This window comes from Cyanistes caeruleus, chromosome 7 (assembly GCF_971803275.1).
Source record: "Cyanistes caeruleus chromosome 7, bCyaCae1.hap1.1, whole genome shotgun sequence".
In the NCBI taxonomy this organism is placed as follows: Eukaryota; Metazoa; Chordata; class Aves; order Passeriformes; family Paridae; genus Cyanistes; species Cyanistes caeruleus.
In genome coordinates, this window is record NC_141707.1 from 11,647,469 (window position 1) to 11,659,847 (window position 12,379).

The 12,379-nt window shown below is 45.0% G+C and overlaps 1 long non-coding RNA gene across 1 annotated transcript; it reads right to left on the reverse strand.

Moving 5' to 3' along the window:
• Positions 1-3,956: 3,956 nt before the first annotated feature.
• Positions 3,957-11,980, reverse strand: LOC111931936 (uncharacterized). The gene is made up of 2 exons (XR_002865834.2): positions 11,898-11,980; positions 3,957-10,872 (listed from the first exon to the last, which is right to left on the reverse strand). It is a non-coding gene; the product is annotated as an uncharacterized LOC111931936 (long non-coding RNA).
• Between the last annotated feature and the right edge of the window lie 399 nt (positions 11,981-12,379).

A 12,379-nucleotide genomic window follows, 5' to 3' on the forward strand; every position in this document is an offset into this window, starting at 1 on the left:
TTATGTCTTGGTATTCTGTGGGGGCAACAAGAAAGGATGCTGCTTGTTTGTGAGCCTAAAGCCTAAGGAAAGAATGTGATGAGAAAGCTTTGATAGCAGTGAAATGGCTGGGGACAGAGGGAAAGAAATGGGCAAATATTAGCAAGGATACAGATGAGCATGGGAATGCTCTGAAATGCCAAGAGTTTGTGTGAGTTTGGAATTTGTTTTTTAACTGAATTAAGTGACTCTGAAGCACAAACACTTGGGCAAAAGCAGATCAGCAAAGAAGTCTCTGTGTAACATCAGCTTCCAGCAAAACCCAAACAACAAACAACCCTGGGAGACCCAGACCTCATGTGCACCTTTCCTGTAGCATCTGCAGCATCAGGGGACTCACCTGTAACTTGATGCACCAAAGAGATTTATGCAACAGCTCCCTTTCTCAGCCTGTGCTGCACAGCAAGCAGGTCAGTGATCAACCTGCTCTTCCCTTGGGACTTCATCTCCCTGGAGTCAGGGAGAGTCTCTGCATTGCCATCAGCTTCACAGACTTTGGGTCAGGCACTGAGGCTTGTCCTCAGCCAGCTGAACCTTATTCAGGTTCTGAGGCATAATATTTCATTTAGGTTTCTTGTTTCCTGAGGCTGTGGACAGTCTTACATGAAAGAAAGCGCTCAGGGACTTGAGGCTGAGTCTGCTCCCTGGAGAGTGTGGAGGCTCAGAGCAGAGTGGGGCTGCAGGAATGGCAGTGCTGGCTCCAGACATTCATGCCTGCCCCTCAGCCTGTGCTGGACCCCTGTGGGGAGCTGGTAAATGAGATCATGTGAAGCCAAGTGGCTTGGCAGCAGTAGGAGGAGCTGATCATCACTGTTTCCTCAGGTGTCAGCCCCTAGAACAGGAGTGGGTGAGGGGATGACGCTGTTGGGCTGAAGTAGGTAAAATGCAGAATGCGCAGTGAGGGTGTGTAAGTGGTGCTCTGCTCCAGCCCCACAACTGCCCCTGTCCTCCCCTAGTTCCAGGTGAGCATTCCCTCCTCCCCCTGCTGGGGAATTTGGGTTAACCTTTTACCTGTGCCTGAATTGGCTTTTAATTCATGTCTTGCAGGAGGCAAGAGAGGATGATGGTGTATCGCTCCTAAGCGCTGGCTGCTGCTGCTTTTTGTACAATTGTTTTTAAAGCAATAATCATTTTTATATAGTGCTAAATCCAGCTGAGCAACGTTAAAAGGAAGACATTTCTTCCTTTTTATTTGTGCAAAAGCACAGCCTCTGCAGAAAAGGGAGTAGGTTTAACTTAGATATCAGAAAGAAATTCTTTCCTGTGAGGGTGAGGCCCTGGCACAGGCTGCCCAGAGAAGCTGTGGTTGCCCCATCCCTGAAAGTGTTCAAGGTCAGGTTGGATGGGGCTTTGAGCAACCTGGTCTAGTGGAAGGTGTCCTGCCCATAACAGGGAGGTTGGAACCACGTGATGTTTAGGGCCCTCTCAACCCAAGCCATGCCATCAAAACAAAGACTGTACAATGCAAAAGATAGACAAGGGCTGTTCTATATCAGCTTCTTTTTGCTGTGGCCTTAATGTCAGAGTTAGGATGCACAGGCTGGCAATAGCCATGTGAAGTCAAACTGATGAGGATGATATGTGAATTCCAGCATGCAGTGAGAATGATTTCATCTCTTTGGCTAGGCAGTGTGAAATGGAAGCTGAGGAGTGCGTGGCTCTCAGAACCACAGCATTGCTCTCAGCCTACGCCTTGGTGGTTTGGGTGCTAATTAGTCTTCCACCTAGGCAAAGAAAAGGAGATGATTGTTCTGGGTGGCCTTTAAAAGGGACTGTTAGGAAGCTAATAGTCATCTCTCTAAGTCACATCTGATTCAGCTTTGCTGTCACTTGGAAGGAATGCTAGAGAACAGCATTTCCTTTCCAAGGAAAGCTTGAAAGCTAGAGAGAGACACTTAGGGAGTCTGAAGTATGGAGCACCTCTCCAATGAGGACAGGGTAAGAGAGCTGGGATTGTTCAGCATGGAGAAGAGAATACTCTGGGGAGACCTTGTTGCAGCATTCCAGTATATAAAGAGGGCCTGCAACAAGAATGAGAACAAAAATTTTAGCAGAGCCTGTTGTGACAAGATAAGGGGTTGTGGCTCAAAACTAAAAGAGGGCAGATTGAGGCTCCACACACCCCATGACCTTGCCCCAGGTTTTGATGGTGGTGAGATCTTTCTTCCATCTCCAGCTTCTTCTTTTTTTCAGCTTGCTCTGGTGCCTGCTCCTCATGCCAGACAGGTGAAGACATGCTCAGTGTGTTTAGCCCTAGCTTAATGCTTTCTTTGTAGCTGCCTGGGGAGCACATTTACCTCTGGTGGCTGTATTTGACTTGCTGTATTTACATCAGTGGTACAGCTGCTCTGGAAATAGATGTGTTATTTGCTGTTGGATGTAAAGTACAAGAGCTACTGACCAGAAAAGCCCCTCTCCCTTTGCTCTGATTCTACCTTTCTGTGCTTTACAGCTGCTGTAATATTTATGTTATTTCAGTTACATTTGAAAGCGCAGTATTCTGGTACAGTTCACATCATGAGATTAATCCATCCCTGGAAAACTCCAGCACGCACTCAGCCTGTGACAACCTTTGTGTGGATCTGCTTTGGGTCCCTGGCTCTGCAGGAAACCGGCTCCCAATGGGCAAGTCCCTTCTCTGCAGCCCCAGGCTGCCAGGAGAGGGCAGGCAGATGCCAGCAGCCCGCTGGAAGATGAGAAACCCTTCACACTGAGCTAAGAAACACATAGATAAAAGCAGAAAAGCAGAATATCAAGTGACATTTAACACCTGTTCATTGAAATTACAGGAGCAGAAAAGTGTCAGAAATTTGCTGCATTTCCAGGTGTGGTCATGAACTAACAATCAATACTCAAATACCTGCCATGCTTGAGGATTGTTTAAAAAATGAATGCAGCATCATAGCCTAAATCTCTCTTTAATTGTTTCTAAGTAATATTTCTTTTCTGGCTCCTGGAGATGACCTGCAGGCTCTCTAGGCTCACAGGCATACAAAAACTAATCAGATAAATTTTTTCCTGACTTCCCAGATGAACACAGGCAGGTGAGCTGGTACTTCTTGCAGGTGGCTGAGCAGACACAGGGGTCAGGTTCTGCAGCCCTGGTACTGCTCCCTACAGTCAGTCATGTTTCTCTTGCCCAGGTGCAGCCTGCCAGGAAGTCTGCTACAGCAGAGATTTGGAAAATGGCCAGGGAGTCCTTCATGTCCCTTCTTGAGTTAAGGCTGTGGGGAGCAGTAGGCTCAGTCAGCCCAGCATGAGTTTTAAGGGGTTTTCCGGATTTTCTGCATTCAGACTTGAGACATGTTCTTATCAGGCTGATTTTTAACCTGCCCGAAGGTGCTCTCAAAGTCTGGGATGAGCACACAGCTGTTTGTGTGTGGCACGTGCAGACTGGGAGCCCCAGCCCCAGCCCAGAGGTGCTGCAGGCTCCTTTGCTGTGCCTCTGCAGTGAACCTCGGCAGATGTCTGCCTGCCCCCGTACGTCTGCGCTAGCAGGGGCCTGCTGACTGCAGCCTGACATTTATATTCAGGGGAAGACAGCTTTTGTCAAAACCTATCAGTGAATCTCTTTCTGAGGAACTAATACAGCAAATCCTACAAATCCCGTGTTTTCTGCTATTTCTGACATTCCGTAGTTCAGTGGCTTATAATTACGGACAATATGCTGCTACAGGGTCTTCTGCTTCACAGAGGAGCTGTGAAGCTGCTAATAGGGCTTCAGTGCTTCCCCTTGCATGCCTGGGTATTCAATTAGAAATAAAGCTATACACTGTGTTAGGATAGGCTTGCTGTCTTGGTTTGAAAGACAGGTGTCTGCTAAGAAAGGCAGGAGCCTCCTTTGAAATGGAAAAATGTAAATCCCTCCCCCCCAAATTATTATAATTTTGAAATCAAGGTGGTCTCAGGCAAAGATATGGGAATAGGAATAATGGTTCTTTACTAGTAAAATTAAAATAAAATTGCAGTAGTACAAAAAAAAAAAAACAACACTAAGAGAGTCAGAATACAACCTGACACCCTGTTGGTAGCAGTCTGATTAAATGGTGGCTGCAATCCTCCTGCAGTGACAGATGTGGTTCTGTTGAAGCAATGATCCTGTAGCAGGGTGTAGTTTTCCTCTGAAGGTCCAGTAGTGATGTAGATGGATCCAGTCTTCCTCCGGAAATCCAGTGGAGAAAGGCTGACTGTGGTGTTCCAAATCTCAGATTCTATCCAGGTGGGAACGCTTGGCTCCTCCCCCTGTGTGGAGCATCTCACACTGGGATGATGGATTTTATCAGTCATGCAGTGAGACCCAATGGCCCATCCATCCCCTGGAGTTATGAGGGATGGGTTGTGGAAGAGATAAATAACACTACCACACCTGGTTTTAACAGCTGCTAATAGAATACTTACCTTTGGTTACATCTTGCATGACAACCCAAGACGCTTGCCTAAGAAGGCAGCCCCCCTAGCTGCTGCAAGGCAGTGACAGTCACCTGGGTGACTGATGTCTTGCTGTGCCTGTGGGCAGGGTGAGACTCAGAGCTCCCAGTGGGCTTGAAGTGACCTCACGTTGGTCCTTCACATCCGAGCTTTGTGTGCTGTGCTGCAGTCTGCTGTCTCAGGACTGGTGTCACGCCGTGGGACCGCAGGGTGTCCGGCTGGCAGAGCAGAGCGAGTTCCCCTGGATCTGCCTGCCAAAGATAGCATGGAACAGTGCTAAAGGCAGACATGTCACATGGGATTGGGCTCCTCCCTCTTACATCTCCCTTCTTGTGGGAATTTGTGGACCTGAAAGGAAAGTGTGTAGCCTGCCACAAGCTGGGAAGGACAGCTGATGTAGGTTATTTGCCACAGGGCACAGAAAGGGCTTTGAGAGGTCCCAGAGCTGTGGTTGTACTGAACTGTTCTGCTGCCCTACAGGTGGGCATAGCAAGCCCAAGCCTAAATGAGACAGCAAATACCCTGCTAATGAGCACAGGGCAGGAGGCAGAAGAAAATAGATGGTGTTTAGGATGCAGCAGGCCATTTTAGGATGTACCATTAGATGGTGGGTTTTTAGGAGCAGAGCTGGAAACAGAGGATCTAGTGGAATGAGTGAGCAGGAGTGTAGTGCAAATCAATAATAAAAAATAATAATACTAAGACATCGTTTCAGTGCTTTGTGATAGAAAAAAATAATTATCTTACTGCACAAACAAATGGAAGATCACGGATGATTAAAATTATAATTAAAGCAAGAGAATGACACTGGCACCACAGACATCTCTGCAGACTATTTGAACAGTGTGTTAAACAAAGTCAATAATTTCTTCATAATAATGGTATTTACAGTAACACAATGGGAATGCTAGGTATTTCACTGCAGGCAGCCTGGTGTTTAAAAATATACTTACAGCAATAGTATCCAGAAAGAATAGGTATGGTCTGTGCTGAAAAAATAGTTAATGCTACTGTTCAGTTTTCAGATGCCAGGCTTTAGCATAATAAGCAGCACCAAAGGAAATTAAAATGAGGGAGAACGTTGAACAAGGGCTTTAGAAAGAGGATTTGCTATAGAGAGTTTAGAGCAGGATGATTTTGATTATGTTACTGTACTAGATAAAATGAAGCTGGGGGGATTCATAATTATTAGCATCTCTAATCCACAAAAAAGAATTTAAAGATAAGATGATAGAATATTATTAGCAACTTCAGGCAAATCTTTCTTATTTGTGGTCATTATTAGTTGCCTTCTTTGGATATAATTAAAAAAAAAATCCAACAAGACATAGTTCTGGTTGATTTTTTAAATTTTTTTTTTTTAAGGAGGCTTCAAAATTTGTCTGCAAATGTGTTAGTAGTCCTGGGAAACTTTAACAGATACTAGAAAAGAATAAGGAGTGCCATCATGTGCCATGCCACACACTGTGATATTGTGAGGAGATAATGAGGTGCTCCATGGCCCTTCTCTCTTTTGCAGATAAACAGAAGACAGTGAAAGATCAAAAAACCTAGAAGGGTTAAACCAATCAAAGGAATGCCTAGAATTAATTTGTGGAAATCCTTGCCAATAAATTCTACTTTATGTAAGAGGCTGGTGTGGCACAGGAGAGATCATAAAATGAAGTCCTTAGTCATTGCCCTTGAGTTGTACCAGCCCCAAGTGTGTCTGCCTCTAATATATTTAAGAATTGCCTTTTCTGTTTGGTATTTTTCTGGAAGAACCTGTTCCTCTTCTGTTTTGCTTTTTGCTACTGCTTACTTACACTCTTGGGTTGTTAGTGTGCTCTGTGATGCGAGATCCCATACTCCAGTTACCTGACTGAAAAAACAAACACCAGCCAACAGATTAAATTTGTACATCTTCTCATCTGCTTTTCATTCGCAGGTACAGATCCAGCTGATAGCGGGGCTGAGCTAGCAAAAACCTCATTGTTTTTCTGGAAAAACCTCATTTCTGCTGTCCCAGTCTGTGGGGGCTCCTCCTGCTTTCCAAGCTAGGCTCTGTGAGAGCTGAGACCCTGCAGGGCAGAGGTCTGGAATTCAAATTCTTCTGCCTTGCATGCCAAGTTATCAGAAAAATACTGGGCAAGAACAAGGCAAGGACAAGGCATCTTAAGGAGGTTCCTTTACTGCCTGTAAATGCTTTGCTTGTCCCTTCAGAAGGCAGGCCTTCCTTGTGGAAAAGGAAAAATGCATCATAGAACCCAGCTGGTACCCTTGAAATCTTTTGCTTGGAGTTTTTTTAAAAGGCTAAAGTGATGGAAAAAAAGTAGGAATGGTGGTGTACACAGAAGATGGGGAAGACAGCATAAACGTGCTGTTTGGAGAGTGTTGCCCTCTGTAGAATAGCAGTGAAAGGAAATATAGGCAGGAGGAATCTTCAATTAAGATAGTACAAGGAAGCAAATATTTGAGGAACCAGTAAATCAACTAGATAAGGGTAGAATAAATGTAATTCAAAGACCAATTTCTTGTTGTAGGATGTTGCAAACATCAGAGTGCAGCACTGCATTTGATGATGGACTATACAGCACAAAGTTGGAAAAGAGGCTGTAGCTCTCTCTAAAGCTCACTGAAAGATAAATAAATCACAAAGGTTATTGTATCATACTGTCAGTGAGGTTTTTAATAAGTAGGTACAATTATTTTAGGCATGATGAAAATATAAGAACTATCTGCCCCCAAGGGCTGTTATTCTCACAACAAATGTGCTGGCAGAGAAAGTCAAGAAAAGACATAAATATAATAGGATGAGAAACTATGTGCTGGGGAAAAGGGGACTGTGTTCCTTTTAGATGTGCCCAGCACTAAGAAGCACATTCCTGTGGAAGACTCACAGAGGGGGCGAGGGGGAAAATCCCCAAGTTTTACATATAGCATTGAAAATGGGATACAAGGCATAAAACCAGGCATCAATAAATTCATAAAAAATTCAGACTTGGCAATAGAAATGTCCTTGGGATGATCTCTGCAGCTGATCAGCACTGGGATGGGAAGTGTGAAGTCCCGCTTGCATAGTAAGGGCCAGTTTACAAAGCCTTTGCTCTTACTGGTGAGCATTTAATGCTCATCTGGGGTGAATAAATCCTCCATCAGTTCAATTTCAGGCCAAGTCTGATGATTCAAAATTAATTTTTCCCAAGTAATGACTCCCCAAATAAGGACTGGAGGATTAGGAGCATTAGAGACTATCCCTGTCACCAACATGAGTACCAATGGAGGGCTCATAGGTTACCAAAGGAAAAATTACATTTATTTCTCTGTTACAGAAAGCAAATGTAAAGCAAGGGAGAAATGTTTAAAGAAAATAAGGATAAGTGTGTCAGATCAAGCTCTCACACTTAGATTCAAAGTGGGAGGGTTAGTTACACGTGCAGCTTGAATTGCAAAGCAGCCCCAGTGACTTAGGAACGTGTCACCCACACACAGCCCAACACACACTGCAGAGGGCAGTCCACAAGTCTGATTTAGAGAGTGCACAGCAAGTCCCAGTCTCACACCAAGCTTGTTCCCAGCCTGCCAAGGAAAACCCTTTATGCCCTTGGTTATTCTGGTTGTCTCTGTACCTATTTCACTTAGGTGTTGATTTGCTATTTTTAAAACCTGGAGGCTTAAAATCTGGAGGGAGGAGATTTGTGGGGGCATTTTTGAAATATATTTTCCCCCCAAAGCTCTTGTGAGAGCAGTGCTCAGCTCTGTACTGAGGATGCCACCAGTGCCCACACAAGGACCAAACTTTGCTGTTACTGTCTGGTTCAGGGCTAGTCTGCAGAGCCTGGCAGCAGCAGGCTTGCCAACATGTGAGTTGAACATACTTACAGTTTGGGGAAAAAACCCCTCCTCTGTCTCTCCCTTTGAAAAGAAAGCCACTGTGGTTACTGCAGTAACCGTGATCTCATCTGCCAGCAGACACGGACTGCTGGGCAGTCAGGACTGAAGCAGGGAAGTGCTGCACATGCATGACTGTAGCAAACAGGGCTTGGATAACATTTTCTAAGTCATTCAGGCTACCCTTTTGCCCCAGGGCAGGACTTGCTTTGCCTTCACCAGGCAGGTTCTTGTCTAACTCTGTGTTTTAAATCTCCAGTGAACAGGAAGGGAATGTTTTTCCTTGTCACAGCTGTTGCCTGTTTCATAGCCTGCGGTGTGAAAAGGATGGTATTTCCATAGTTTTTATATTCACTGCTGTAATTGTAATTCTTGTCTCTGGTTGTTTGATAGATTGAACTGATGACCAGCTATTCATGCAGTGGTCTTTGTTGCCTCCCTTTTAATATTCTGGGAGTTGGAATGTGATCTGGGAATCCTTAGGAGGTGGTGAAGAGCAGAGCTGTCCTGTGACTTTTCATGGCCAGAGAGCAGCTGGGCAGACTCAGAATCAACCTTTTCCTCTATATTCTTTTGCACTGTATTCCTGATTTATAGAATTGACTCTCTCCCAAGCCTGAAGGTAGTACCAAATTGCTCTTCTTTGTGACCCAGTTCCTTCTTTTTGGATTTTAAATATGCTGTTACCAGTAAATAGTAAATCTATGATAACACTGGGTTGTGAGAACTTCTAGGTGTTGAAGAAGAAAGAAATGGCCATGTAAGTAATTGATGTCTAGAAGGTGTAATGTGTTGGTCAGATGAAACAAGTCAGAGGCCATAATGTATGAAGGAGAAAAGAAAATATCTGGGTTTTTTTTAATGGGGTTGATACTAGCAGCATGAGCAGCAGAAACATAATTTCAGTGTCCTGTGGGAAGTTTTTTTCTGTTGCATTTATCAGTTTGAGCTTCTGTGTCCTCCTTTGCACTCCCTCTGGACAGTGCCTCAGTCCATTGCTCCAGAGAGGCTGGATGCAGACGCCACCCTATTGCATCCTGCAGCAGTACAGAGACAAGGAGATTATTTAGCAGCCTCACAGTACATTTCTATCTCATACTTTGCTCCTTTCAGGTGGTTACAAATGGTTTTGCAGACTTTGAACTTGTAATGTATTAATAAAAAGTACAAAGAGTTTACTTTTAAATTTCTTTAGCTCTTAAAGTGTTTTGGTTTTGTCAATTTCCAGTTGGGTTTTTCCCAGGTAAGCTCTGTTGTGTTTATTTTGCTCGGGCTTTCATTTCTTGAAGCACAGCTTTAGAATTCAAAGTGATGAGTGAACTTTGCCACTTGGTCATAAGGTTTGACTCTTCCCTGCCTCCTGCTCCTCTTCCTCTGCTCTAGGTTCTGGAGAGAAGTGAGATCTGCTTCAAGGCTTGGTATACCTTCTTATGTAGTCTTCATGCAGAATTTAAGGACTTTAATTGGTTGCATGGGTTTTACTAAGAGCTCTCATCTCCAGAAATACTGCTTCTTCTCCCACCCTGCCTATTTCTCCAGTCTTTATTGAAATTTTGTGTCAGGAACTAAGCTAATTCCTTCTTGAAGACATAGAAATTTAACAACTGCTCTGTGAGGGGTAACTGGGTTTCTCCATGGATCCACTTCCATCAGCCAAACCAGAACCAAGAGGTAAGGCCCAGGTCAGGCCCCAAAGTCCAAAACCAGAAGCCTGGCCAAGGAGATCCAGAACCAGTAAAGACATTTATGAGTCCAAAGCCCTTCAGCCTCTCTTAGAACCACTGCTCCCACAGACAACCCAGCAGGGTAGCGCTGTTGTGCCTCTGCCCAGCTGGGAAGGAAGGTGGCCAGGGAAACAGAGGCCTTGGCCAGCTGCAGCCTCTGCTCATGCTGTGTGGGCCTTTTGCAAGGAGAGATCCCACCTGTGGATCTGACTGCCTCGGTTGTTTGGCTACAGAACACAATTGCCAAGCTTAATTTAATTTTTGACTGGTCAAGATTTGGCTGATTTGATCAGTACAATTCTCCAGAGACAAAAAAGAAAAAGCCATTATTCCCACTTCCTGCTATATTTGACTTTGATAAAACAGCAGATTAGTTATCACTAAGGTAAAGGCATCAGCTGACCACAGTTTTCAGCTGAAGCATTGTGTATTTAAATGATAACCCAGCTATGTGAGCACAAACACCTTTTTGTTAAAGGTGCCTTCTACTTAATGAAGTGTTACATAAAAACTAAATTGTCCCCAGGTAGTTTTAGTCTGGAGTATTTGGGTAATACACAGAACAACAGTTTATTAAAATGGAAGAAGCAAACAAAAATAACAGTGATGAAAGGGATCCTTGATTCAAAATGATATTGTGTATCTTAGAGCATTGACATTTGTGTCAATATCATATTAGTGGTAATCAGATTTCTCATTGTCTGCTGCAGTGTAACCAACTCCTTGAGTGCAAAAGTCCATTAATCATGGAGGTGTGCTCTCTGTGCCTGTGTCGGTGGGAAAATAAATTAGGTGGCACTTTGCAGATCTGCTGAAAGAGAGGAGGACATGCTGTGAGTATAGATGGAGCAGGATAAGCAAAACCTACTCCTAGATCTTCTTCCTTGACATCTTCCCTGTGCCAAGCCAAATAATGGTTCAGGTTGTATTTTTACTAACTATTCTGCATACTTCTGTATCACAGTTTTCATTTCAGACCAAATGAAGGTTCATTTCTGTGCTTATGCCAAGGAGTTGTAGGGGGTGAGCTTCTGTGACTGCAGACTATACAGGCATTTTCACCCTCTTAAAATGGGGGAAAAACTACATTTCATAGTTATCTTGGTCCTGGAAGAAACTGCAATGCTGTCAGCAGGCTCTGGAGACCCAGGTCTGCCATAGCTCTGCCACAGACCTCCTGCATGATGTCGACAGATCATTTTGCTCTGCCTTGTTTCCCCTACTCTTACTGCAGGCAACAGCAGCCCTGCATCCAGAAGGCACAGCCTTAATAACACCAAGTTATTGTTCATGAGATAGATCCAAAGAAAAAACATCGGGGTGTGTTTTCTTCATCCCTGAAACCGTGTGAGGACGGGCTGCACATGGTGGATGTCAGCTGCATGGCTGGGGGGTCCTAGAGGCTCTGCATCCTGTCCCTGGCTTCCTTGGCTCTGTGAACAGCCCTTGCTGTGTATGCTGTGTTACGCCTCTGTTCAGCTGGGAAGGACACTCCTCTTCCCAAGGGAACGGTGGCCAGGGAACACAAGCCTCGGGACATGCTGTGGCAGGCCCTTTGCAAAGGAGAGATCCCACCTGCAGGTCTGCTGTGCACTCTGTGTGTGCAGTCAGCTCAGACATGCAATTTCTGCAGCCAGGATTACATACTTGGGGAAACTTGAGTCCACGGACCTTTCCCCGCATTAACTCCCCTGTCATTCTCTAGAACATGCTCTTCTCCCAGTGACTTGCTTCCACACAGTTTGTCCCTGCCTGAAGGGGCTGCATATTTGAGGAGGTGGCTTCAGGTGTTAGAGCATTTAAATGGCTGGGGGTTACCTGAGGGATCACTCTCACCTCATTGTGATCAGACCTTCCACATCTTCAGTTGAAAAGTGATGAGAGTATTCCTTCCCTTCCAGCATGGAGCTCTTGGTAACAGAAATGCCAAGTGCTACTGCAGTGTACAGAGAGTCAGGGCTCTGCAGTTTAGAAATCTTTGGTTGTCCATAGCAACCTGCAGGCATTGAAATATCGGCTTTCATATGTGGGGGTTAGAAACGCTGCTGCTGCTGGAGGCTCCTAGGAAAAGGGTCTCAGCTTTGTCCCTGTGTGGACCTTTTCCCCATCCCACACAGGTTGTGGCTCCTGCCAGCACAGCAGTTTTTAGCAGGCTGCAGGTGCTCCCTAGGAGCATTGTGCACTGCCAGAGAGAAACCAGGACTGAGGTAATGTGTGCAGGACAGTCCTACCCAGAGGTGGCCCCCATCCAGCACAAACATCAGGGCTCTGGTGTCCACCACTACACAGAAGACCAGAGTTCACTGGTGACTGATGCA